General features: G+C 45.3%; 1 long non-coding RNA gene across 1 annotated transcript in view; it reads left to right on the top strand.

Annotated features, from left to right (window-relative positions):
• The window catches only part of LOC144819328 (uncharacterized), a 114,952-nt gene that overhangs the window by 19,103 nt on the left and 68,898 nt on the right, over positions 1-26,951 (top strand). The window contains exon 2 of the long non-coding RNA XR_013607295.1: positions 10,291-10,433. This is a non-coding gene — a long non-coding RNA (uncharacterized LOC144819328). The remainder of the gene's footprint in view (positions 1-10,290; positions 10,434-26,951) is intronic.

Here is a 26,951-nt window from a genome sequence, read left to right as displayed (position 1 = left end):
TCCAGATTTACTTATTTAATTAGTTTTGACGTCATTTTATTTATTAAAATGTACTCCATTGTTTGCAATTGGTTTTGGATTTTTCTTGGGATGTGTTGTCACGTTATGACTATTTGTGTACTGCATAAATACTTTACACATCTAGGTTAAGCCTGACTGCGTTTGAGCCAAGCTCCGAGAGGGTTAAGCAAATCTTAATTTACTGACTATTGGGGTTCACCCTGAAGAGGATTGTGGTTCTTGCCTGAGTGAGGCTTCCACCCCCTCAACCAAGAACTCAATTTCTTATTCCTATCCAATGGGAATGTGTTGCCTCGCAAATCACACTACCACTTTGCAGACAAGTTCATAAACAATATCTTGAGATCTTGGATTAGGACCAATCCGATTACCTTAATCACAAAGAACAACATTAAAACTTTTCATATATGACAAATATATCAAAAGCACAGTAATTTAACCACTGACTTAATTTAGAATCAGCAGAGCAAAACCACAAAGGCCAAATGCTGTGTAACAATTCATAACTCAACGCAAACCACAATCTCAACTATACTTCCTACAATACATCACACTGAACACTCGCAATCTCAAGAATTATTCTGCCCTATTGACACTCACAATTCTTTTGCTCAGGAACAGCACCGGAGCGCTGGGACACAGCAATTATTTCAAAAGTGGATTCTGGAATGTAGACAGAAAATCAGTCTAGGAATAGGGACAAATATAATCTCTAAAACCACCATCTCTCTAACCATCCTCTGCTACCAAAAAACTGTAGATGCTCTGTGCACGAAAATCTTGCAGCTTAGCTGGGTGCCTAGAGTTGGGTGGATCAGGGACAGTGTTAACCTTAGGGTAGGATAGGATAGGATAGGATAAAGATTTGTAGAGCGCACTAAACCAAAAAGGTGTCAAGGCGCTAGGCTGAACGATAGGGAACCAACTACAACGCAAAAAGCCAGCTCTTTAACATCGTCTTAAAGGAGACAAGTGAGTTTGCCGTAGTGATAGAAAGAGGTAGATTGTTTCAAAGTTTGGCAGCTGCCACGGAGAACGAATGACCCCCCATCTGGAACGACAGAATCTAGGCGAGATAAGCTTTTTCTGGATGAAGGCCCTCATGGAACTGCCTGTGGTGTACCAGTGGAATAAGGTTGTAAGGTGAGATGATTCAATATCATGCATGGCCTTGTACATCAAATTCAGAGCCTTAAAGGTGATGCGCTTCCTAATCGAAAGCCAATGTAAGTTATGAATTCCTTCACTAATGGAGTGATATTTGGGGGATGTTCAGTATGAGTCTTGCTGCAGCATTTTGAACAACCTGCAGCTTGTTCAGTGAGCCTTTACTGATGTTGAAGTATAAAGCATTTCAGTAGTCAAGCCGTGAGGTGACTAAGGCCATGATAGTGGGTCGATGAAGATCTAGGGGAATGTAAGGCAACACTTTCTTAAGCATTTTAAGAATATGAAAACAGGTGCTAACCATACGGTTCACCTGTGTGTCGAAAGCCAGCCCCTTGTCAAAAATGACTCCTAGGTTTTTGGCTGTTGTTACCGGGACAGTAAGAGGGCCACAGAAATCAGGCCACCAGGCGGCAGACCAGATTAGGGGCTGAGTGCAGAAAACCGGAACTTTGGTTTTCTCCGTATTAATTTTAAGAGAATTATCCTGCATCCAGTGTATTATAAGACCCTCCAGGATTTCGCGATTTTGCGATTACGCGATTTGCCACGAAATCGGCACTTTTGTAAAAATGCAGCGGTTTTTACAAAAGTGACAGCGAAATTGAAGGAATGCAGAGACAAACTAAAACGGCACAAGACTAGTGCATTTGAGTTTGTCTCCGCATTCCTTCAATGCTGTGGTACCCTTGCCAATAACTTCCCCCAAACCCTCTTGCTAACAAAACACCTATCTGTAAGCTCAGGCGTATGATGAATCGTGCATGGAAGCGTGCATGAATTCCTGCACGTAGAAGCGTAATAGTAGGAAATGACTGGGGCATGTCTGTACCCCTGGGGTGAGGCGGGGTTACGGTGTCCGGCAATTATATAAAAAGGAGTAGGGTGTATGCCTTTGCTAACAGTGAGAGAGGGAAGGAGGCGCGGCCCGTAGTGTGGCGTGGGTAAGAGGTCCTCAGTATGCATAGATAGGGCACGCATGTTCATCACTCCTCCTCTCGTACTTCATCCTGCACCATGAATCTTTCTAGAAGGGCAAAACTGTACAGACAGGATGTCCTGTGATGAGGACCAGAAGGGATGGGAAGGCTGTAGGAAGTCCTGTGTCTGTGTGTGATATGTAAAGAGTCTTCAAGAAGGTAATGTTTGTTGTATTCAAAGTTCTTAGACCAGCGGGAAAGTGACAGGTGGCCCCGGATCAATTCAGGATGCTTTTATAGGGTGATACTGCAATCTGGATGTTTACCTCAAACTTGTACTTAACACACGGTCTGGATGTCTTCCTACATCCATGAGGTATTTGAAGATGGTCCATCATTGATGCTAGCGCTCATCCATCCTGAGTTGGGCAAGGTGTTGCTGAAGTGCAACACTTCCATCAGTTAGCCTCATTCCATCTAGCATTGCTCCTCCTCATCAAAACCCTATGTTGGAACCCATGGGATGCAGGATTCTCCCATGCCTCTTTCACCAAAAGTAAAACTTCTTTCTCTAGTATGCTCACACATGGCAGGATCAGTCTCAGACTGGTTTTGGGGACTTAAGAGCCTTGTCCACCTGCCTGTACGCAAGCACCACTCGGTTGAGTTCTTTGACCAGTTGTTTCACTGACCAGACCAGTGTATGGTCCACAGGTCTGGCTTGTACAATGACCTGGCGCACAACAACTCCCCTTGGACTCTTCAGACCGGATGCTGGTTTTTGTGTTTTTGAGTCTCTTCTGTGCAATGGTGACCTGATGCTTGCCCAGGCTGGGGCGGTCTTTCATGGTTAGCCTAAGCTTTGCAGTTTTGACTGTACTGCACAATGTGAAACCGGAAAACCTGGTATTAATCCTGTGTTCCCCTCTTTACCAAATTATGCGATCCTAGGCAATTGTTTCACTTTTCCTCCTTTTTCTCAAAGATCACATACAATAGAACCTCGAAATATATGATTTCAGGATGTGTGCTTTATAAAATCCTCTCCTGTGTTTGAATTGAAAAATTATAATGTTGTTCATGTGTAATATGAACTCAGGCCACCCAGAGGATGCACATAACAACTGACTGAACTCTTAGTTCAATATTCACATTGTTCTCAGGATGGGGGGAAGAATGAATGTCAACGCACTAATGTGACCCTGACATACTGACAGTGCCTAATTTGAGCCTGTGGTTTTCGGTGCTCCGCACCAACACTTAATTGTTAGAACCGGCGTGTGTGACAGTCTGCCACAAGGTGGTGCTGTCCTGTTAATGTAGAGGTGATCAGAACAACAGTTGATTATTAATTCAATGCACATTAAAAATGACTATTACCTGCCGTGCAAGCCTTTCTTAATGCTTTGGGGGACTGAAATAGTCAGAGTTGCTACACCTGTAGGAGTGTGATGGTTAGTAGTTGTGTTGGTACTGTCATTGGCAGCATGGCAGGGGCAATGTGTGGTGCAAGCTGCAGTGGTCTCCTGATGAATGCCCTGGCACTTCCTTTTTCACAAATTAAACACTGTGTTCTAAGGAGATACAAATCAATTAATGTAATGATGGCACAGTACTCAAACTGAAAGTAATGTGAACATAAAGAGAAACATGAAGAGAAATAGGCCCATAGTTCTTCAATTCTGAGGGATCAGCATTAGGCTTCTTAAGGAGGAGTGAGACAGTGGCTTCCTTCCAGATGTTTGGATATTGTCCAGATAGAAGAATGTTATTATACATTTTGCACAAAGACTGCTATGGGATCGGGCACCAGCTTAAGTGTGGAGACTCTACAAGGATCAATAGGGGACCCAGATTTGAGACCAAGTAGGAGTTCCATAGTACGCAAGACTGCAATAGCTGGAAACCGTGCCAGGTTAGGAGTAGTAGGCAAGGCTGCCAAAGTGCAATCTGTTGCAGGCTTACTTTCCTCAGAGGAGGAGAATTTGTAAAAAATTTTCAGGACTTTCTGCTGAAAATGAAGAGCTATGTCATCGCAAAAGTCGTGGGTAGGATTGAGTAGTGGAACTCCTGGGGGTTCTGTAATTTCTTTGATAACTTTAAAAAGCATGCTAGATGAGTTATCAGCAGACCTAATTTTGTCAGTAAAATACTGGGATTACGCCTGGAAGGTGGCATGCTAATAATCCTTCACCAAGGATCACTGTATCACTTTTTCCCATAAACAGGGGGCTGCCCGCCACTTCCGTTCTCGCTTGCGACAGAGCTGCGTAAGAGTTCTAAGTTCATTAGAGAACCACGGGGCTGAGGGTTTGGCTGTCTTAGTGGTACAGCATTTAACATGAGCGACAGTGTCCAGTGCCTTGGTAATCCAATCACGGAAACCCTTAGCCATTGTAGGATAAGCAGTAGGACTACTGGCCGAGGTTGAGGTCAGAGCCTTCCTCCAGTCCGTGGCCGTGACCTTTTGCATTTTTCGGCTAACAATGAATTTGGGAGGCAAATTAGACGTGACCTTAGTACAAGAGGGAAAAGTGATAAGAACTCAACCAGCTCATGGTCAGCCCAGGTAAGAAGCAAAAGGGTTTTGAACTTGAGATAGCTGTGGTTGACAAAAATGCCATCCAGAGTATGGCCGGCCCTATGTGTGGGGGAGTGAATAAGTTGCTCGAAACCCATGGATTTCATGAGATCAAGAAGGTGTACTGAATCCGTGTTCAGGTTACAATCAAGATGGTAGTTGAAGCCCCCAAGAATTGTATAATTTGTCATAATAGCATAGGGTTCTAAAATCTGGAGGGCGATAGACCAGCAGGACTGAGAAGCTACCGTCTCCTCCGGATTTAATGCAAAAAGTGCCCGCTTCTAGAAGCGAACCCGGAGCTCCCAACTGCGGGGTGAGGGTACAGTTAAGAAAGTCTTTACCCACAAAGGCTAGGCCGCCACCCATTCTGCGGGAACGGTCATGTCTAAGAATAGTGTAGCCTGGGGGAACAGCAACGGTCAGGTCAGGCATAGTGTGTTCTGTAGCCCAGGTTTCAGTAATAAAAAGGCAGTCCAGATCAAGCATAGTAATAGTTAGAGCGATTTCTGTCTTATGCATGATCATGGAGCGGGCATTAATCAGTGCCCCCTTAAGGACAGAAGATCTGCTGGTTGTCGGGGGACCATGGATATGCATCTCTGCATTTCCCAACACCTGTGGCCAGTCTAAAGAAGCCAGAAAGGAGGCCAGACCATTAACCATTAATGGGATGAAAATTGCACAATTGGCAGTAGTCAGTCTCCCCATTAGTTAGGTTTATACTAGGTTTACACTTCCTAAATGGGGATTTGGGTCATAGTGCAAGTAATTGAGCCCCCAAATACCTAATTATCTGGTAGATACTATTTTTTTAAAGAACTTACCGCATGCCTGGCCCCTGGCGCCGGCCTGTTGCGGACGGGCGCAGACGTGCTGGGCTTTGGTGCGCCAGAGGCGCACCTGCTGCACACGTCTGCTGCGGGCTCGGGGAAGCACCTGATTAATATGCCCCCTTCACCGGAACCGGAAGGGGGTAGAAGCGGTGAAAGAACTAGACTGCTAACCAAAAAATGGTATCTAGCTAGGATATATTAAGAAACAGAGAGCAACAGGAGAAATTGTTTCTAGGGCTCTTTCCGCTCAAACGGGGAGCCCCGCGGCAGACCGTAGAGTCAGGGAAAGTGAAGAGAAACAAAAAAGCTTCACAAGAACAAGGTAAGTAATAGTCCGTCCGATAAGAGCAAATCAGAATGTTAAAAGAATGGCACGATTAGCACCCAAATGAGCCAGGAACAGAGCAGCAAATAGTGTGAAAGTTAACACAATAAAACCATGACAGAGGTACAGGGTGGAAGGCAATTGAACTTACTCCCCAAGTCCGCTTCAGGGTGCATATGTCCTGGAGATAAGGTACAAAACAATATCTCAGAAATACAGTTTAATATGTAAGAACTGTCTCAAAAGGTAAGTTCTAGGGCATCATTTAGAAAAACCATGAAGGTTTAATAAGAATTCAAAAGTAAAATACAGAAATAGAAAAATTCAGAAGCTGCTGAGTTATGTAGAAGTCAATTACCATAAAGGCAATTAAGGCAGAATAATACAGAATTGTGGCAAAATAAGGGAAATGGCAATTGCCAAGTGTGTTGCAAAATTAACAGGAAATCGGACAGCATCCTTATTAGAGAACTAAAAAGATCAATAGAGTTCTGCCTCAGACCCAAATTCAACGGTTTATATAGCCAATTTCTTCATAGGGGAACTTTTGATCGCAAAATTACTGTGGTGTGAGTAACTAAACACATTTTCAACAAATCAGCATGCAGAATTTTAACACGTCGTACAGCCCTACCAACTTAGCACTACCCCACTACATAAATATATTGATTCAGCCCCTTCTCACCTAATATCATCTTGAGGTTTCAGGACAAACTTGTTACATAAACAACAGTGAACAATTGTGAATTATTGCAATACTGCATGCAAGCAGATCCTTGAGAAACTGTTACAGTATGCTAGAGAAACTTCTTCGAGAGAAGTGTAATTCGGAAATAAACAAATCACAATTGCTTGACTACATTCAGCAATAACACAAAGAATAAACATAATTTGGCATCCAATTTGGACATGATGGCATCATGGCCTAACTGCGGCCTAGTTAGTATAAGCCAGGAAAACACATTTTAGCATGTCATAGCAAATTCATTGCAATAGATTCATGTCAGTATACACATGTGAAATTGATTGTAGATGCATTGTTATGTATACTATTCATAACTCATATCTTAATAACACCCTTAAATTCGTCCTCACCAGGGGCGTAACACAGACCCCTGCAGCCCATGCGGTGCGGGGGGCCCCTAGTTCCAAGGGGCCCCCTCGGCACTGAACTCTGGCCGGGAGAGCTCCTGATTGAACCCGGGGGGGCCCCACTAAGTACCGGGCAGGGAGGCCCCCTCACTTTTTGTTACGCCAGTGGTCCTCACTCCTGCATTTTAAAGTGCACCATAAGATATGACATGACAAGTGCATCATAAGATGTGATATGGGGATTTCTCAGGGCACCATTTTCTGATAAACCGCATGTCAGTGTGGAATGTGCAGAGTATTACAAAGAAGGATGAATCGCCACGTTTACTTAAGTTTTAAAAATACACTATGAAGAAAAATAAGCACAAATTGAGGGGAAAATATGCACCTTAAAGCAAATAGTTCCCAATGCTATATACAACTCAAATAGACAATTTAGCACCATGGGCCAGATGTACAAAGCTTTTTTCAGCTCGCAAACCGAAAACCCACTAGATACCAGGGACTATTTTTACATTGTGTAGGGATGCCCCCCTCAAAAATATTGGGCAGTCTTGCTAGATTTTTTAAGCAAAATTTGAGGTTTGCAGGGGATTCTGGGTACGAAAGCATTGGGGGGATCCACACAAGCCACGCCTCATTGGACTTCCCCGGGTGTCTAGTTTTAAGAAATGTCTGGGTTTGGTAGGTTTCCCTAGATGGTTGCCGAGACAGAGACCAAAAACGCAGGTGACTCACTCGCAAAACAAGGTCTTTTTGTGATTGATCATTTTGAAGTCTCCATTGTACGCTTTAAACCATTTCCTGTCAAAGTGAGGTACCATTTTTATCGGAAGACTTGCAGGAGTGCTGAATGGGCGGTAGTTTGTGGCTCCCAGCAGATTCCAGAAATTTCCATCACTGAAATGTGAGGAAAATGTGTTTTTTACAAAGTTTGAGGTCTGCAAGGGATCATGGGTAGGTGACAGTGGTGGCCTGAAAGGCTAGCCGGGCCGCGGGCCTCGGGCTTGGTGCTTACACAGGCATGTGGTGGGCCCTCCATGACACACGCCGATGTCAGATGCAGATCAGTGTGGCCTGGCTGCGTAGGCTCGGGCCTGGCAGGTTCGTGGCCAGCAGGCCGGGGTATGGCAGGTGCACAGAATCTCAGGCAACTATGCTAACTAAGACGGCATCGGCCTCGTGGCAGGGTGGGAGGCACCACCCTGGCTGAGATGTTGGGCTTTCCCAAAGAGGACCACACCCAGGGCTACGTGCTTTTTACTCACACCCCTATGCTGGCCTGGCGTACGCTGGGCCATTCCACTCTGCTCACACTTACGGGGTATAACAGGCAACATGTCCGCAAGGACCCCCACTGGCTGGGGTGAAATGGCTGTGTCCACTGTCCACTACACTCCATACACCAGAGGTGTCTGTCGCCATGGATATGGGTGTATTCTGCATACTGCGGTCTGTCCAGCACTCCTCCATCACTCTTGCAATTGTGTACGTTCCCAATCAGGGTTCTACTGCATCCTTCACACATGCCTGGTTGCCTCCTCTCCCCACATTCGTCTATTGTGTGGCTGAGATGCCATGCTGTTGATTGGTCATGTCCACAGTTTTCCCAGGTTACCATTGTAAGTTGTTCTATCGTGTCTGGTGGGTGGGCATGTTGTTGTGCATGTTGGTTGTGAACTTGTGACGTGTGCATTGCCAGAGTTGTGTATTGCATGGTTGTGGAGTTGAGATGAGTGGGGTGTTAATTGGGAACTTGCCAAGGGGCTGTGCATTTCCCTTGGTCCCATCCTGGGAAGTCTGGTTGCTGATGCACTGTCGGAGTATGAACGAATCATGCACACTGGCTGTGTATTTGGAGGCGACATTGGTGTAGGTCCCACGGTGTTCTGATGTTGTCTGCACATTGATGTGTGACGTGTGCTTCCTGTTGCTCTGATTGTGTGCTGTGTCACCAGGGGGCACAGGTGGGACATGTATGTATTGGATTGCCCACAACACATGCCTGCATCCGGCTATGGTGTATGGTCCTTGCTTGGTCTCCAGCGTTTCCTGCACATTGTGTTGGCCGTACGGTATGGTGATATCCAGGACAGGTGTGGGGACTTGGATGTGGCAGGCTGTGAGACGCTGCCGACTCTGGCAGGTGTTGGTTGGGGTGTGCCAGGGGCCAACAGCTATCCTGGCTGAAGACGGCCATATGGCCATGTGTGAACTGGGGTGGTGAGGTGAGAAAAAAACGATGGATTTAGGCCCAGATCTCTGTAGTGGGGTGAATGTATGACATTGTTCTGCATTCTATCCATCAACTTTTGTTTTTGCATTTGTCACCCCGAGTGGGACGGGTATGCTCAGACGTGAGTCCCGTGCTCTCCACGCCACTGGAGTCAAGCTATCCTGGCTGAAGGCGGCTGATAGCCAGAAATCGGTCCTAGGATGCTTGATTCCGGTCCAGGGAAGACATGGCTTGGTAGTTCGGGCTGGACTGTTCCCATAAGGCACAGGGTCAAGGCTGATTTGCATATGGCCATGTCTGAACTGGGGTGGTGTGGTGAGCAAAAAAAACAATGGATTTAGGCCCAGATCTCTGTACTGGGGTGAATGTATGACATTGTTCTGCATTCTGTCCATCAACTGTTGTTTTTGCAGGGGTCAACAGGTGCAGCACAGCAAGCAGCTTGGTGTGGGGTGAGATGTTGGTTGTCTGCTGTGTTGCTGCCGTTGGCCTGTTGGGGCGAAGACGGCCAGGATGCGTAGGATGGTTATCCTGTTCAGTCTGTAGTGGACAGTGACATTGTCAGATGTTGTGCCTGTGAGGCAGGTGCATTTCCTGGGGGGCCGCTGTCTTTGTCTGCGCTGCCTCTGTGGTGGTCGGGGGATTGCCGGGTGGGTGTTGTGGACCGTTTGGGTGTTGGGCTGCATGTTCAGTTGCTCCATGGCATCTGTTGCTCTTCAAATGGCGCCCTGGGCTCTGCTCTCTACTGTGGTGAAGGCTGCTGTCCGACTTTACACCAGGTCGGAGCAGGTGTAAATTTCCTGCTGCTAACGCGCCTTATCGCATATTTTGTGTTCTTGTCCCGATCTGTCCGGTCGTTGTGAATGTTGAGGTATTGTGTTGTTGCGGGTTTTGTCACGGGAATGCCTACTTTGCATCTCATTAGCCATAGTTGCGTTGGTCCTCTGTGGCGATGATTTTTGCGGCTGCTATCGTTGGAAAACTGGTGCTGTAAGCTGTTAGCACCAGCTTGTGAATGGTGGGGTAAATTTATCATGACTTTGGCTGCGCAAAAGTGCGGTTAATTCGGCGATAGCACCTTGTGAATATGCCTCATTGTTCTCTATTCACAGAAAAAGTTACAACAAAGTTGTAACTCTGCACCTGCAGTCTTACTACCTTATACGGATACAGACTGTGGAAAACAGGCTTGTGGAAAACTGCAGCAGTCGTCCAGGCGTAAACTGGAACAGGCGTGAGATCCGAAGGAAAAAAGGTAAACACATATTTTTTGCAGGAGAGAAAAATGCAAGTGCAAAAGCACGTGTTAACTTTTTCCGTTTTTATCTCCACGGACAAAGCATTTATCCCTGTTTCCCGTCTTCTACACCCCTATTTATTTTAGAGGTGTGAGCTTTACCTTTCTGCAAAGGAACTGATTGCCTCCCCTGCCCGTTTTTATCTTTACGCTCATACAAGGAGCTATATGCACATATAAATCAATTTTACAAATGCGATCAGCTTTATGAGTAGGACAAAAGCAATTTGCAGCACTGACTTGTGCATGAAAAAAGTACGAACATAACACCCCTGTACTGAGAAATATCGCGTGAAATAACATTTTAGTACAAACTAGCAGCGCTCAGCACTCGTTTAGTCCCACTTCCAACTGCCTTTCACAGATAACAGGTGCATATTTTAACAAGCAGATGGCATTTGTAAAGGACATTTCATTTAGAGGTACACCATGAAGAGGGGGAAGTCTTTGATAAAAACTGAAAGGAAGGAAGGCGACATTTTCACAGAATGTCGCACTTTTCTGAAGAGATGAAGGTCCGATCGGGAAGAGCGGATGCGTTTCTAAAGAGGAGCAGGTGCGACCACGAAGTCCCATTTAAAATAGGAGCCGGGCTTTCTTTGGTGAGCACGAGGACTCGACTGTGTCCAATGGGCGTCATTGATATGTGCAGGAAAAGCGGTTAAAACTGGCTGTGCTTTAAAAGTGTTCAAGCGAATTACAGTTTAGATATATTTGGTTCTACTGAATAATCCTGGAGCGCCCTCTTATGGCCAGTTAAGCCTGTTACCAAATACATTTGAGCTATTTCTAGTGAATGTTATTTAAATTAAAATATTACACATTTTTATAACTGTTAATTTGAAAAGCGGGCTCTTGCTCTCTAACTTTTGGCCGACTCTAGGAAAACTTTACACAGCAATGAAGATGTCTGAGCTCAGCATCCATGGCTTAGAACACCCCTTCCACAAAAACTCAAATGCGACATTTTCTTTTCTTATTCTATGAGATCTCATATATCCGCATAGGTAACCTGATGCTGCAGATGTTTTGTCACCGAATTTATGTTGACAGTGCAACCAAATTAATATTTTGTGTCTTTAGTTAGAAGCAGTACATTCATATAGTTTCTGCTGTTGTATTTTCGTTAGTAACTGTATCAGTAGTGTAAGAGCGTGGATTATTATCCGAGATGGGAGACTGCCCATCTCAAGGAATAATAACACTTCTTGTTAGGGTGAACCTTGAAAGTAAATTAATTAACCTGAGCTCAAACCCCTTGTTAGCTATGGTGCAAACAAGCTTAACTTTGGGCAGTTTGTAGAGTATTTATGCAGTATCAAAACAGTAATAAAGTAAAACCACCAAACAATAAAAAAAATCCAAAACTGAATTAGAAATATAGATAAAAATGTAAGAAACAAAATTACACAAAGAAAACTAAAATCTAATAAAGGGAACTAGAGGTATGAATTTTTAAATCGTTAAGTGGAAATAGTGCCAAAAGCACAAAGAGCCAATTACGGTCTGACTAAGCAGAGCAGGACCTAGGCGTGATTTGAAGCTGAACACAATGGAGTCCTCTCAGATACAACAAGTGGATTGGTCCGGGTCAAAAACATGGAATTCAAAAATCACAAAAAGGTTTTTAACTCCCACTTCAGAAAGGAACATTGAAACTTTTTTGAAGAAAAACTTTGACATTTCTTCTAGGTCCATGTGCAGACTTGGTCACATTTTAGAAGAAAAATCCTCCCTGAGCAGAATGCCGCCATGAAACTGAAGGCCGGAAACTTGAAGTAGAATGGTCCTGTTGGAGCACCAGAGCTTTGGAGATTTCTCACAGAAAATTTCTAAGTACCAAAGCAGAATGAGATTATGGGGCTGATTATGATATCGGGCAGAGAGATGCTTCCACCTGACATTGTCTCGGTCATGGGACCAACCGACACCTGGTCAGCAGTCCCGACCGGCCCATTAGGATGCGACCGAACACTGTTTGGTCTCAATCCTACATTTAACAATGGGAGCATGCATACTGGCCGTAAACCGCCCGGAATGCATGCTCCAATTGTAAAGTGGAAGGTGCAGTTCATCCCTGCACCCCGTGGCAGGCACCATAAGGAGCCTGCCACGGGGTGCCGGGATCATCAGGGGGGAACCCGGACTCCAACTGAAGGCCGTGCACCCAAGGGGGGCCCTGATGTGGGCCCCAAAATGCGAGTTCCAATAGCCTTTCTGATTCGGAAAGGCCGGCACGGAAAGGCTTCCAAAACCCGACATCATAATCCCAAGGGCAGAAAGAGCAGGCGTTTGGTTTACAGGCTTCATTCTGACTGGCCGACGGGCTCTCCGAGCCCATTGGAAGCCAGTCAGAATGACCGTCAGATTCCTTTCCGACCACCGCCATTGTAATGAGGCGTTTGGAAAGGAGTTCAACAGGCAAATTATGATGCGGTCGGAAAGGCTGCAACCAAGGGTCGGGCCTTTTACGACCGCATCGTCATAGGCCCCTGAGTCGTTTTTTGGAGGTGCTGTAAGCCTTGATCAGGATGAAGTTGAAGCTGTGGAACTGCTTTTGGGATATTTTGCTGACAAGTATTCCTTAAGCTCTGGAAGAATAATTTTCAAAATTTCTAAACTTCTTCTGGTCCCAAACAACCACAGAGATACACTTCAAAAGCCCCTAGGACATCTTTTGGAAGGTACGTAGAGACTCTCTGGGTTCCAGGTAGAGGCCAAAACCAAAGTCCAGTTCAGGTCCAGTTGCCACTGATCAGCTGAGTATTTCCGGAAAATAGCCGCCTTTGTGGAGTGGTGTTTTTCCGAACTCCGTAAGCTCCGCATAACCTAGGCATAATATTAACTTAAGTTTCCATGCCAGGGGTGTAGTTCTGCACAATATAGTGTGGTCTTATGAGAAACCTAATTGCACTAATCGTGTTTAAACCAATTTCAATATGTTTAAAGGGGGAGCACAGACACTTTACTCCTGCTTAGCAGGGGTAAAGTGCACATATTTCTAAGTACTGCAAAAATAGGATCCAGAAAAAGGTGAAAAATATGGGTGACCATGCAGAAAAAGTGCAAGTAGCTTTTAGTCAATTACATTTCAGTGGAATACTAGAGCATGAAGTGTATTGTTTTAACACCTTTTAATAATAAAATATTTTTTTAATTGTCCAAAAGCTCCAGAAACTGTGCAGTTATTAATTCTAAAACCCGTCCCTTCTTCCTCCTCTCAATGTCCCCTGCTTATGACATTCCCTGCTCATGATGCCACATACACTGGCATAACAAATGGCATTCTATAGACAACTCAAGTTTCATCTTTCCATGCGTCCGTAACTTGTCCAGTCCAGGTTTTTTTGTGGAATGAAAAGATGCATAGACCTGTGTAAACCATTATTTGAAAATCAGGATTACAAGTCCCAGATTTCACAAAGAACACCTGCAATGGGTGGTCTATGTACATGACTAAGTAATATGAGAGCTCTGTTCCCATGACCATACATATAACATTATTGGTTTACATCACTGATGTCCTTTAACAACAAGTCTGCAGCAGTGTTTCTTAAGGATAGGCAGGGAATGGCTTGTGTTTGTCTGCACTTCATATAAAACTAGGGGTAGGCGGTGAACTCTGCTCTGCCCTTGGAGTTTTCAGAGTTTTTCTCACTCCGCACTCTGTCAGAGGCAGGGGCGTAACAGAGTTTACCGACGCTCACCCGTAATAAGTTGGTTAGTGTTAGTTCATAAAATAATACATCTGTGTTCTTATTCAAGATGTGCAAGTTGCAATGTTTAGTGCATCGTCGAATCATTACTTCTCTTTTAAACTTTGCAAAATTTTTATTTTAAAAAACATGAGAGGTTGCTTCAGTGGTCTTTCGATGGTATAGCCAATTCTTCCTGATGCGACAAATGAACATAAGCGGCAGGGTCTACTGGTGTTTGGCAGCAATCCTCCCTGTAACAGAGCTGCAATCCAATGTTCTAAAAATGCTACAGGGTCCACTCTCTCTACTATCTCCTGGAGGCCAAAAATGCAAATGTTGCGGAATGAGCGGCCCTGAGCATCGTCAAGTTTACTTTCAGCAACACACAGACTTTCCATGGTGTCTTGAGTTAACCACATGTGTAGAAGGTTGTAGTTCCTCTATAGCTTGTGTATTTGCAGTGATCTTTTTTGGACATCTTATGTCAAATTTGTCCTCAAATGCTTCTCGAGACTCGTCAATAGCTGCTAATATTTTGTCCATCTTATCCCACGTAGGCGTCATCCCACACAAATTTACACCTATAGTGGATGATTTGTCAGTCCTAGGCAGGGAATCCTTTCAAAATTCCTGCCTGGTGCCTGCACATTCCCCTCCGTCATCCCAAAGTCCTAAAAACGTCCCCTAGTAAATGATTAACCACGTTGCCAAGAACTTGGGAGAAGGAGGAGGGGCCGGCAAGGGGCTAGGGGAGCAGACGGTGCCGGAGACCCGCCTCACTTATTTCCAGCATGAGCCATGCATACAGGGGCACGAGCAGTCTCAGGGATCCCAAGAAGCAACAAGTATTGGCATAGCCAATAGGTCTCGCTTTTGGGACCCTATAAGTATTTAGGTATGCAGCACAATATCCTTGATGCATCAACATCAACTGTTACATGGCTAAACACTTACAAGGTCCCAAAGGCGAGACCTATTGGCTATGCTAATGCTTGTTTTTTTTACTGGCGGCCAACCAAAGCCTAAGGAGGGGGAAAGTAGACAGATGTAAGTATCAACCCGAACCTACAACAGAACCTTTCTAGTACTGGCCCAACCTCAAAAGGAGAGAAGGGGAGGGGTGAAGAATCTGCAGAAGATAGATTATACACCATAAAAAGAGTTATCGGACACAAGGGATACTTCTTCCCCAGACACCTAATCTTAAGAAAGTGTCTCAAAGCAGTACCCAACAGGCGGCATTAAGAAGTGCCAATCAGACAAGAAAATCATGCAAAACTGGCCAGGCAAATGAGTTACTGCTCCTCTCCTGACAAGCCAGACAGTTGTCCTTGGCAAACACATGCCCCGTAGTTCCTGAGTCAGCCTTGACATGTTTAGCTGTTCGAATCGTTGTCTTTTAACCGAGCGAGCAGAACATCAAGACCGGTCAAGGGGCATTTCAGGGAGAGCTTTGAGACGGTCTGTGGCAGATTGAAATACTGAGGCAAGTTTGTAAGGAATAAGGGTCGGTGTCCGAGGTGATTAGCTCCATTTGGGACAAGTTGTCTACACGATTTACAGCAGGCTGTCAGAAACGTATGGGAAACAGATGGGAAAAGCATATGGAATCTGTATTGCAGCTACACAGCTCTGGAGCGTTTTGAAAGTACAAGCTTTGATCAGAAACATTAACATTTAATTTCCATTAGGAGAAAAGACTTTTCAATATTAGAAATGTTAATGTTTTCAAGGGAAATAGATTTAAATAACACTTTTTATTGCCCTTAAAGGAAAAAATATTTCTACTCTGACTTTCTGGATGTAAATGTTACGATATTCTTAACACCTTAATTAAATGTGTGCTTTAGACAGACACTGCCACAGAGAGCAAAAAAGAGACACGGGGAGAGGATACAGAGATGGAGAGAGAAAGTGCGAGATAAATAAAGGATGAGAACATGAGAAGGAGGAGAGGAATAGAGTGAGGGAGAGAGGCAGAGAAGGAAGAGGAGAGGCAGAGAGAGAGAGAGAGAGGAGAACGAGAAAGACAGAATGCGCACAAGAGAGCATAATCCCAGGGTGATGAAGAGTTAAACTTCTGGGCCCCGATGTAGGTAATCCCAGATTACCGATTCTTAAATACCGAATCATACCGATTCGGTATTTAAGAACTGGCAATCGGGATGTAGGTAATTTTACCGAATTAATTACCGAATCGGTATGATTCGGTAATTAATGAATCTGTATTTACCAATTCTGTAATTGGCAATGATTCCTATGGGCCTTGAGGCCCATAGGAATCAATGTCAATTACCGAATCGGTAAATACCGATTCAGTAAAAATACCGATTTTGCAAGGGGGACAGGGTGTCACTTTGACACCCTGTTGCACCCCTGATTCTGGCTTGTGTGCCATGTGGCACACATACATGCCCTAAGGGGCATGTATTCCCTTAGGGCATGTATGTGTGCCACATGGCACAGGTGTACATGCACAGATGTGCATGTACACAGGAATTTGTTATTTACCATGACATAGTATGTCATGGTAAATAACAAATTCTTAAGGGCCGGTGGCACTGTTTTCAGTGCCACCTACATCACAAATGTGAGATTCGTTATATTTACCAATTTGGTAATTTACAGAATCTGTAAATTTACCGATTCTGTAAATATACCGAATCGGTAAATTCAAGGCCCCCTACATCTCAATCACCAAATACCGGTCGGTAACGGCCGAAATCTGCCGTTACCGACCTGTATTTGGTGACCTACATCTGGCCCCCGGAGATTACAATTCCTCACCACACAGAGTAGATATACATCTCCTTGCTGCATTGTTTCAAGTCCATGATTGTGCCCAGTGGTCGAAGTGGGGGAAAAAAAGTAGGGGAACTGTGGGCGGTGACTCTGAGTGTGGAGATAACCCAAGGATTGGATCAGTGGGCGGAGTCAGAGGTGTGGCCAGAATGTGCCAAACATCCCAATTTTTTGTATTTCTTTGGCATTTCACCGACCAGTGACAGCTTTTTCTGTTATTTAATTCAACCAATGGATACACTTGATTATTTAAGGTATAATAGGAGTTATTGGCATTTAAATACATTAACAAAGTGGAATATATTTCCAATCACACAATGTCCCAAATACGCTTGAAAGTGGAATCACAAGCCATTTGTCTCCAAGCCATGCAGTTTCTCTCATTAGCACTTCTCCGCCCTTCTTCCACAAGAGCAGTTCAAACATGAATGGCAAAGTATCCTAGTTTGCATATGTTTTTTATATAATTATGGCTCTGTCATATTTGTCACATCATCTACTGCATATTCTTACAGTTTTAACTAATCATTTTTGTAGCTCAAATGGAGAAAAAGTTACTAAAAAATGTGACTTGAGTTGCTGCAAAGTGGATGACCCTTTGCAAAGGTTGACTGATCACCTTTCTCACTGCTGCATTTGTATGTTATACTGATACTAAGGAGGATAATTCTTTGCTGAGACTTAACATGTGTAAAAATGTCGAAATAATAAAGTATAAGAAAATATATTGCATTACGCTGCAGCCTTTTTTTGTTGCATAATTTAGTCAACACAGCGCCATCATTTTGTCCCCCATTGCTGCATAATTCCAGTGGCTCCAGAGCAGGTAGCACATGTTAAAATGCTTGTGCATGAAGCAGAGAGTGTGAAGTTTGACAAACCTAGTTTGGTGTGTGTGCAAGTCCTGCATTGCCGATCCTTGGTGAGTTGCAGCTACTACTGCTGAAGCAAGGCCAATGGAGGTACCAATGGGTGAGGGGGACTGGCCTCGATGGCAGGATGGGCTTTAGTGCTGTGCGACAATGTTTGTTGGTGCCCCCAAAGATCACCTACGCCTCGGACACTACACAGAGACAATCATTTATACGTGTGTAATTCACTGTATAGGAAATGTTACATAAGACAAAGGACTACAAGGTGTAGAAGCCACATTACAACCACACTAGTAGGCAGTATAGTTTAATAGCTCACTGTTCTATGTTAGGATTTTAACTTATAAACTGCAAGTAACAAAAGGATCTCTCTGACACAAGCAGTAACCTACTAACCTAGTTAACATTATGTGCACTTTGTGATCTGCATGGTACATGTTCTTTGCAGCAGGCACATTAACGCTCTGTGCCACCTTTCCAGGAGTCAAACCTTCCACAGACAAAACTCCGATCTCTCTCTAGGAAGAACATTAATCACTGAAGTTGTCATGACATTTTTATTGTTGCTGAAAGTTGCTGGAGGCCAGGAAGGAGGCAGCAAATGTTTTTTTAAAACCATAATATACTTGCAAACACTACGCACCCACCCGAAATAGGTACCCAGTATGGTCACACTATTCGCAGCGCCCTAACCTGCTCAAGGTTCATGTGACCTCAGTGACAGAGTCACAGTGACTGGATCAATGTTGCTCTAGGGAGTGCTGCTTCGTAGGCCTGCCCTCAAGGCTGGAGGTGAACTTCAGTATGGATTGTTGTGGACATGCCTTCAAGGTCATCCAACACTTGCCATTGCAATGGTCCACCTGCTGGTGTTGAGACACTTGGGCTTCTAAGGTCTAGTGGGGCTTTCTAAAGTCTAGCATGGGAATGTGCTCCCTCAGGAGAGTGGTCTGGGGACTGGTCATGAAGGCTGAACCATGCTCCCAGGTTCCAAATTCGACAGCTCTGGCGATAGTGCCACATCCTCTCCTCCACTGAACATCATACTGCCCCACTAAGAAAAACTCACACTGCCTTCAGCTACAACCCAATTGTGCCCTGCTATAAACACCAGGATGCGACTTAATTCAAATTATGCATTTGATAAGAGTAATATACTGCCTGGAAAAAAAGGTAAAAGCAAACACTCATAGATTAAGTAAAGCATGTGACTTGTAAGCAGAAACAACATGGTTACCTTAACAATCTCTCACTCACTATTCAGAAATCAGCAAGTGGTTTTACCTGAAAAGTTAAGGACATGACTACAGGGCCCTGAAGGGAACCGTTTCAATGTCCATTGCTTATATCCTTAATAAACTTAAACAGTATGGTTTCAAAAGACCACATCCATAAACACAGAGGTACACATTTTGTTTTCCAATACACCCATTAACCAGGTATTGCAATAGATCCAGGAATGGTGCACTTCCCCACCTTGGGACAACAATGCTGTTCAAAGAAAGACGATTAAAAAAAGTAGCGCTTCACTGCAAAGTCTGTAAAGTGAGGCTGATGTGTTTGGATGTGAATAAAACCAATCTGGCCACTTTGCTTTATTTTGTTATGTATTTATTTTTCATATTTAAAACCTTTTATTTCTCTCCATCCCGAGGCTGCGCTTTGGAATAGAAAAATGTCAGAAAGAGGGCATTTCCTGCAAGAGTGTTTGTTTTTTTTGGATCCATTTCACAGGGAAGCAACTAAATGAAAGAAGGAAAGAGAGGTTGTGAACCGTTTCTTCAAGTCACGGTTTTCAGTAAGTGAGGAGCAAGACAGAAAGAGAGGGAATAATAGGAAGAGGGGTGGGGGTTAGCTGCCAGCACAGAAAAGAAGAGTCCATTGTCCTTGTCTTCTCTGGGCAGTAAGGAAGAGACAGAGTCCTTTTCCTTCTCTGCCCATCCCCGAACGTCCACGAAAGCAAGCCGAGGCCTTATCTGAATAGATACGACATGCCTTCTTAAGATAAACAGGAGAGGCATAGCAAGCATTGGAGAGGTGGAGCGAGGCAAGCGCACGTGCGCGCGTAACAGCAAGCTCTAGGCCGCCACAAGCAAAAGCATGTGGTAGCATTTCTTTGAGCCACACACTAAATGTCTCGCAGAGCATCGCATGCGCTAGCTCAGCGAGACCTAAAAAAGGCCAGGCTCATTAATCACTTCCACACAGAGCAGGAGACAGGGTCCAAGCAGGCCTTCAATACCCACAAGGCACGGCTTGACCAAGCATGGGCCCCAAGGGCAGTCACAAGGCAGAGTAGCAGCCAAACGAGGAAGCAATTGTCCTGCAGGAAGGTTAGTGGTCAGTTCCAGACCACCCTGGGGACTGGGGGGGGGGGTCCCAGGGCAGGTACACACCAAGGGGGAGAAAAGGGCAGGTAACACACACCCCAAATGGTGGAGCAGGCTCTTAGGCCAGCGTCACACGTCTCTCATGAGTTTGTAGCTATGAAGGCTCACAGCCTCAGCCAGGCGGTGGCCCCCCGCAGGCATCTGTCTCTGCCCACCAGGTCGTCCGGTCACCCCCACTGCAGCAGGTACCACTCCAGCACTCCAAGGAATACCTGACACTATCCACCTTTACCTCCGGGCCCGCTCAGTCCGTACAGGCTCAAGCCCCTCACAGAGCACTCTCCGGGCCTGACAAGTGGCACAGGCTCGCTTCAGCTGCTGAAAGACAGAGGCCGACTGCACATCAGGGTGAACCCCTGGCCTGATAACACACCCCAGGCTGCGGTCCAGAGTGTTTCAGCATTTGTTGCTTGATCCCCTTGCCTGTTATCTACACATGGGAGGTTTTTGAAGAAGAGTCCCTATTATTGTTGTTCTGTTTTACACTTTAGTGTGTGGTATCACTGCCTATTGTGTACTATACTTTGACTTTCAGTCCTCTTCAATATGGCTGATTTGTTCTTAACCTTGGCTCACCTAGGTGCCAAGGCGCGCATTGCACATGCCAATATTTATTAGCTTGAATAGCGTGTTTGAGCATTTGTTGCCTATTCCATGTGTTTAGTCATCTACACATGGGAGGAATTTCTAGGAAGTAGCAATATTTTAACTGGTGTTTTGGTAAGTGCCCCAGAGTTTACAATGGCACTTTTGTTGCTTTTATACTGTCACCCGGACAGACATTGACTCAAACAGTTGTTTTTGTATGTCACCTCATTCAAAAAGGTTTTGTAAGTATAATTCTATCCTTGTACTTTCAGAATTTTGTGCTCCCTATAGGGCCTTTAGTGATGTCTTTTTTCGTTGGTGTGATGTGGCCTAGCTCCACGTTCTGTGTTCTAACATGGAACTAGGTCCACTGGGGGGTTTGACTGCTTGACAGTTGGTGACTGCAGGCTGATGAATGAGGATGCTTGATAAATGCCTCTTGACAACATCACATTTTGTCATACTGCTTACATTATCACACTGGCGACGATAGCGTGTGTGAGCAGGAGGTGTGAAGAAAGAAGCAACCTCAACATCAAGATTCATTTAGAATCGTAATTTAAAATATATAATTACCGGGCATGAAGAATCTATTTGAGCAGTGAGGTCGAGGAGCGCTGAGGAGAGAAGGTCGAGGAGACAGAGTGGGCGTTCTGGAGACGATTGCGGCGATTCCGGTGCTGACTGAGCCTTGCTGGCAGGAGGTATTCGAGCGTGACACGCGTAGGCCTATCTGCGTATCACGCCTCCAGAGACAGATAATTGTGGACAACTCTCCTTTAGAAATAAGACCAAAAGACATTCTGGTCTTCTGGGAGAATACAAGCCCAATTTCTTGCCGAAAGAAAGCTAATGGTTGGAAAACAAGCTCTATTACATGCAGAAAGAGAGCTGATTGTTTTGGATGACGTCGTCGGTGGACATCTTAAGTGTATAATTTTCAACTCGGGAAAAGTAACAGAATAAAGAAAGAAAGAGAGCCTATGCTTCACGTAATGTCAATGGTGGACATTTTACAGGAGTACAACTTTAAGTTTGAATATATTCCTGGAAGTACAAATGTTTCTGTCACGTTTAGTGAATAATATAGAAACAACGGATCTTTCTGGGGAGGATGGCCTGTATGAAGAAGAGTTTGAAGTAAAGGTGTGTGACATAACATTAGGTGCTATAAAAGAAGAAGAGTGGACGGAAGAATTAAATAAAGACAATGAGATGTTGGCAGTGATGAATTTGTTATCACAGAATAAGACTAACAGTCTTAGTAAACCATGGTCATTAGTGTCTCATGAATTAGCTATTGTTGATGGCGTTCTAACTAGAGGTACAAGATTAATTTCACCTGAAATTTTAAGGAACAACATTGTAAAGATGGCACATGAAAGACATATGGGCATTTCTAAAACAAAGAACGCATCAGACAAGATTTTTGGTGGCTTGGTCTGGATTTAACGTGGGAACGTGCTGTTCGTGATTGTGTCTCTTGTCAATTGAGTGATATGGATTTATACTCCCGATGGGTTGAAGTCAGTTCTGTGAGTGAGATAACAACTCAATGTATTATTAAGTTTTTAGAATCTATTTTTAAACGTGAGAGTTTTCCTAATTCATTACTCTCGGACAATGGACTGGAAAGATTCATCAAAACTTTGAAGGAGAGAATTCAATTGGCAAAAGTTAACTGTCTTGATTGGATTAGACTTATGCCCCCAACCAACCCAAAGAAAATTATGTCTATAGGGACAACAACCAGCAGAGGACAGTGACAGCTGTCAGTGTCAACAGCCCGGCCCTGGATCAAGCACTGCCTATGGAGGCTCCAAGCTGGGATATCACTTTCAGGCGTGGGGCGGGCAAGAATTTCTCTACTTCAGTGGTTCCCAAACTTTTTCAACCCATGGCTCCCTTGGCTTGTTGGCCGTTGGCCGTGGCTCCCTATTATACTAATTTGTTTTGCGGGTGGATGGCCTCGGGAGTACTTACACTTTTCTCCATTAAAATAATTGGGATAAAGTTGGGTCATGTACCCCATGACATGCCTAACAGTCATGGGGTACTCCTGTAGTATAGAATGGGATGGAACACCTAGTTCAGCTGGGACATTTATCACACAAAATAAATGTCAATTCTTTTATAAGAAGAAAAATGACTTAATTTACTTTAGGAAGATGTACTTTATAACTTCAGGAAGCCAAACATTGCAATCTGTTCTCAGAGTAAATGTTTGTGGTTACTTTGGAGCTAAAACTACACTGTGGGCTGTCTGACCATCTATGACAGAAATATCAATCAATCAATCAATCAGTGACACTTATAGAGCGCGCTACCTACCCGAAGGGTCTCAAGGCGCTGGGGGGGGGGGGGGTGCCGCTACTGCTCGAACAGCCAGGTCTTCAGCTTCTTCCTGAAGGAGAGGTGGTCTTGGGTCAGGCGCAGGTCGGTCGGGAGGGAGTTCCAGGTCTTGGCGGCCAGGTAGGAGAAGGACCTTCCTCCTGATGTCGCTCTTCGGATGCGGGGGACGGCGGCGAGGGCGTGGTTGGCTGATCGGAGGTGGCGTTTGGGAGCGTAGAAGTTGACTCGGCTGTTGAGGTAGCTCGGGCTTTGGTCGTGTAGGGCTTTGTGTGCGTGGGTGAGGAGGCGGAACGTGATTCTTTTGTTGACGGGGAGCCAGTGAAGGTCTCTCAGCTGTCCGGAGATGTGGCTGGTTCGTGGGAGGTCGAGGATGAGTCTGGCTGAGGCGTTCTGGATCCGCTGGAGTATCTTCTGGAGCTTGGCGGTGGTCCCGGCGTAGAGGGCGTTGCCGTAGTCCAGCCGGCTGGTGACGAGGGCCTGGGTGACGGTCTTCCTGGTCTCGGTGGGGATCCACCAGAAGATCTTCCGTAGCATGCGCAGGATGTTGAAGCACGCCGAGGAGACGTTGTTGACTTGCCTGGTCATGGAGAGGGAGGAGTCCAGGATGAAGCCCAGGTTGCGTGCGTGGTCCGTCGGTTTGGGTGCGGTGCCCAGGGCGGGGGGCCACCAGGAGTCGTCCCAGGCGGAGGGCGAGGAGCCCAGGATGAGGACCTATAATGGCAAGTTTATATTTGGACTCAAAGCGCTAAGTCATGACATAGTTTTGCAAGGCTATATCTAACTTGGTTCCGCAGATGGAATACAATATTCTTGTTGGGCAGCATTGGTGGAACTGCGCTGCTCGAGCACCATCCATGCTTGGGAGTCAGTTGTGCTTTCTTCCTATCTCAATTTCGTATTTGCTCAGGGTGTGTGCTCCTGATGAGCAGATGTGTTCTACAGTGCTGCAGAGTCAGCAGAAGCAACTGACACTGGCACGGTCAGAACTGCCAAGCCAATGTAGAGGTCTAAAGTGCTACACTGGTATGAGCAACAAACTGAGGTCTATTGCTGCTTGTTATTGAACAAAGGTGCATAGGTAGGTATGAATCACACTCTGTCCCCTCATCATAGGAAAACTGTTGGAGTGAGTGGAGAGGAGGTACGCAGGCCTTGATGGGCTCAGCGCTGCTTGTCAGGAAACGCAGGTGCAGCAGAAGGTGCGGTAGATTAAGGGCATATAGGGTGCCTCAGAGCAGATCTTAGTCAAGCTGACCAGTGATCACTATTCTCCAGCCTCTCTCACTTGATTCACTTGACTGACACTCAGAAATGCTAGACTCCAGCTCTCCAGAAGCAAGGCAAATTCTCTCCATGCTGGGGCCGGTAGTGTTTCTTCTTTCTCTTTTTAATTTCAAAGCAGCCCTGTTTTTTCCTCAGTTCTGGAGTAATTCCCTAATCCTGCAGGAAAAACAGCCAAACATTTTGCCTCCTCTTCCAAATGTATTTCAGGACTGTATAAGCCTGGAGGGTGCTGCTTATATCCAGTACTATGATAAGTGGGCTCCAGCTATACAAATTTAAAATGGGCCCTGTATATTCTAGAGTAGCTTCATTACAAATCGCTTTTCCTTCCTGTGTTCTATAGCAGCCTCCTACCATGACCACTGTCACTCAGGTTGTGGATTGGGAATGGGGTGAACTCTTACCATGCAGATGCTCTTGTTTGTTGCTGGCTCCACTAGGAACATTTAGTTATGTGCTCTTAATAAATAGTGCTCTGCTGCCATCTGGTGGATAAAGGGGTTTATGCTTTTAGCCATGCAGATGCTCTTGTTTGTTGATGGCTCCACTAGGAACATTTAGTTATGTGCTCTTAATAAATAGTGCTCTGCTGCCATCTGGTGGATAAATGGGTTTTATGCTTTTACCCAATAACATATTTCTGTGATGTTACCGGCAATTTATGGCTTGAAATCGAAATTCTGAAACCTTTGGAGCACAGCGCCCCTGGCTAGTCTGGAGGGCGCACCAGGGAGTCACGGCATACAGATTGAGAACCACTGCCCTACTTGTTCCTGAGGTTCCCCCTGACCTCTTATATTTCTTAAAGTGGGGAGGCAAAAGCTCCAGGTGTTAGGCACCCTACCTTTACTCTCCTTCCCACTAGCTCAGGGAGGATATCCCGAGACTGGCCTCTCAGCACAGGGTCTGTACCCTGAGGCTGAACAGGTACCTGCCAAACCAGAACTACTGGGGGGGGGGACCACCACCCCCTCAAGGATGATATACTGATACACTCTGTGTCATGCAGGGCTCTGCCTGGTGCCGATCTCCTGTCCTCTGTCTCTGTGATAGGACAGGCAGTACCTCAGGTCATAAGTGGCTTCACGAGTGTCAGTCTTAGGGTGCTCTTCTGTCATAGCTGGCAACCCCACTGGTCCTCCAGCTGTAGACAGTCTTGATCTGTTGCCTCCTGTCTTCCATAGATCCCTCTAGGAGTAGTACCCCATAAACCTGAGCTTTCAAACAACCCAGCTACTCTAACACTGGTGGAAACTAATTTCCCAGGATGCAGTCAATGGACATGTGGGGACTGACTATGACTTTCCTCTAGCCACTTTCCCCCCCTATTCCATGGATACCAGAGCCATATAACAGAGTAAGTCCATCTGATTGTCCTGGGATACCCTGCACACCTGTCTTGGCAGGTACTGATCTAGGGAAATCAGCCCTTCCACCACCAACATCTGGCTGGCACCAGTATCCCTTAGAGCAGTGATAGATATTCCATTCACTTTGATCTGGTGAAAGTGGCGGCTATCACCCTCAGGGATCACAAGCTTACCCTTTGATTTTTTTCTCTCGACTAGGGAAGACCAGAGAATGTTCTACTCTCTCTGTTTCTGGGGACTGCCTCCCCTAAGGTTGCACTGGCCTCCCCGTGGAGGCCCCACCAGTGGAGGGTTTCTCAGTACAGAGTCCCACTGCTTGTGTTCCAACTGGATAAAATCAAAGCATCAGGGTTGGAAATCAGGTGCCCCTGGGCCACCGCCCACAAGAACATTCTCCCTATTTTTCAAAAGGGGAATGGGAATAATTATCCCTGCCTTATTCTGGGACCTGTCTGTGTCACCTGGGACTTCCCCCGTCACTCTGCTGGAGGTGCTTAAACAACCCTTCTTGGGGTCACTTCCAGGTACCTTCTATTGGACCCTGGTATTGAGCCAGAGAACTGCTTTCTTTGCAAGCTCCTTGGATATAGAGAGCTTGGTGTCTTATAGGTGTTGGCAAAGCTCTGTAAAGCAGTTACTGACCATGTGCTCTTTTATAATCAGTTTACCATCCATCAACATCACTCATATTATTGTCCTCCACGCAACTATTCAGTGCCTTCCCAGAGTAGTCCAAGAAATCTACCCAGGACTGGCTTGGCAGCTTCTGACTTTCCTTTAACATCTGCAAAAAGAACAATTGATGGACAGAATGTAGAACAATGTCATACATTCACCTCAGTACAGAGATGTGGGCCTAAATCCATAGTTTTTTTGCTCACCATGCCATTCCAGTTTGGACCCAGCCATATGCAAATCAGTCTTGACCCTGCGCCCAAAGGGAACAGTCCAGCCCGAACTGCCAGTCCAGGTCCTCCCTGGACAGGAAACAAGCATCCTAGGACCGGTTTCGGGCTTTCAACAACCTTAACCATCAACCTATACTTTCCAAGGGTATAGGACTATACTTTTTGACAAGGGCTATTTCATAAGTGGGACCTACAAACGGTCACCCTTTCCT

Source organism: Lissotriton helveticus, chromosome 2_1, assembly GCF_964261635.1.
Source record: "Lissotriton helveticus chromosome 2_1, aLisHel1.1, whole genome shotgun sequence".
Classification (NCBI taxonomy): domain Eukaryota; kingdom Metazoa; phylum Chordata; class Amphibia; order Caudata; family Salamandridae; genus Lissotriton; species Lissotriton helveticus.
This window is presented reverse-complemented; position numbering and strand designations above follow the sequence as displayed.